Raw genomic sequence first — 2508 nt, forward strand, 5'->3', positions numbered from 1 at the left:
CAACCCCCCCCCCCCCCCCCCCTCACCACCCACCCCAAAATTTTCACCCTATTGCTCAATATCCCATATCCTTCCAAATTGGAGGAAATAGCCCTCTCCCATCCCCTTCCGAAATGACCTTTGAGGTGATGTAAACATTCTATCGTCCAATTTAGTTTGTTTAAACATTAAAAATAGCAAAAATGACCCCCCCCCAACCCGCCCAAAAAAAATCGTAGTTGCAATCTCAAACTTTTTATTTTTTATAATTTATATCAAAACTTTTTTATTTGTGCCACCCGCATTCCTAAGCTTTTAAACTTTATATCTTATTTTTCAATTTAAAGGGTAAAATAGTTATTTTATATTATTTCATATAAAATAATTAAACTAAAAAACTAAAAAACCAAAATGAGAAAAATCCCCACCCCACACCAACCCCGATATCAAAAACTTTTTCCCTACTTTTTTCATCATATAATCTCCTAAAAATCACTATTCAAAACTCTTTTTTCTACTATTTGTCAAATGGGCTCTTCATCCTCTTTCCCAATTTCCCCTTACCCCAATTAGTGTTCTTCCCTAATTTTCCTCTCCACTTCCCCAATATGCCCAGCCTTATTATTGCTTTTTCATGCTGGTCATGCTCATCAGATGCTATCCATTCAAAAAGATAACGGGAAAAGGGTTAATTCATTTGCCACAAATTGAAATCTCTGAATTGCAAAATTAAAAGATTAACATTCTTCGAAAATTTAACGAGTCAAATTGAAATTTATTCCTGAATGAGGGAAATGAGTTTAAAAAATAGGAAATAATAGTGTTCCAAGACTACCAAATTCAATTGAAAATATTACTCATCGTGTACAAATCAGAAAAATGGATGCGTACTATTTGTCTAGAAGTCGACCAAAAATTAGAATTTTAAAGAGTTAATTAAATCATTGCTAACCGAATTTTCCACCAGGTTACTACTTGCTCAATGAATAAAAAAATGTTATTGCTCACTTTTCTAGGGCCTCTTTGGGAGCGATTTTTTCATCCAAAAAATTGATTTTTTGATCATTATTTTACTATTTCAGTCGTCATATTTGATTTATTCTCTCACAGGTGGACCTCACTTTTCTCCTAACGATCAAAAAATCAATTCTCAAAATCACTCTCAGACAGGCTCATATTTAAACATTTATCCATCCATCACTCATTTTAAGCCTCTATTTGTTTTTTATTCTTTCTTTATTAAAATGAAAAATATGATTGTTATCCATCACATCAAATCTCCAAATTTGAATTTCTATCTCTTTTGTGGGATTCATAACGATTATATTTTTCATTCTCATTTTTACAAAAAGGGAAAAAATGCTCTCTAAATCTATAATTAATGAAGAAAAGTTGATGTGACAATTTAACACCGTTAATTGTCCACATAGATATTAAAAAAACAAAAGAAAAAAGGCACTAAATCAAAAGGACAACTTTTGTTTAATTTGTGAAACACACTTCTTCTAGACCTTTAAATCAAAAATTCCAAATGAAAACTCAAGATTATCCGATAAACCCTAAAATTTACCCAAACCAAATTCAATAATTGACTGTGTTGATTGAAACAACGAATTTTGATTTCAACTCTAAAATATCTAGTGACTTGCAGTAGGCCCTAATTTATGGTGGTTTAAGGTGAATTTTCTATGGACTTTGTTTTGATTTGCTCTGGAGTTCACTTTTGTTCTTGATTTCTTGCGAGTCTTCAAAAGACAAAAAAAAAAAAAAAAAAAAAAAAAAAAAAAAAAAAACAAAAACAAAAACAAAAAACAAAAAGATGATTTCTCGTACTGTGCTTGCTGTTCTTGTTTGAAGGAGGAGTCGAAAATGATTTCTTATTCTGTGTTTTTGTGCTTATGGTTACCATGGAAATGTTTTCTTAAATATGGAATGAAAACAATAATAGCAATATTCTACTGATTTGCTCTTGTTCATGCTATAGATAATAACGGAACAACAAAATATGTTCAAATCTGATGTGCCAACTTCAAAATGATAATATGGAATGATTTACCTATGATTTGCTCTTATTCATGCTATAGATATTAACAGTGTGAAGTTGGCACTTCAGCTTTTTGTCATACATGTAGCATTTTCCGACAATTATAGGCAACAAATTTAAAAGGAGTGATGGATGGGTAAATGTTGGGATGTATCAATGAGCAATGAGTAACCCAGTGTAAAATTTGGTGAGTAATTATTTAATTAGCTCGATCTTAAATGAAGAAAAAGAAGGCTGGAACACAAAAACATGAAGTCAGAATTTTAAAAGAATAAACTTAGGCCCCGTTTGAGCCCCATTATTTTCTCATCAAAATGAAAAATATAACTGGGATCCATCACATCGAGCCGCTATATTTGACTTTTTATCTCTTATGTGGGGCTCACAACGACTATATTTTTCATTCTCATTTTTACAATAATGTGGCTCAAACAGGGGGCTTAAATTCTAATCTTTGAAATGGAAAATAAGAAATCAGGAATGAG

Source organism: Olea europaea, chromosome 10 (genome assembly GCF_002742605.1).
Source record: "Olea europaea var. sylvestris chromosome 10, O_europaea_v1, whole genome shotgun sequence".
Lineage (NCBI taxonomy): Eukaryota > Viridiplantae > Streptophyta > Magnoliopsida > Lamiales > Oleaceae > Olea > Olea europaea.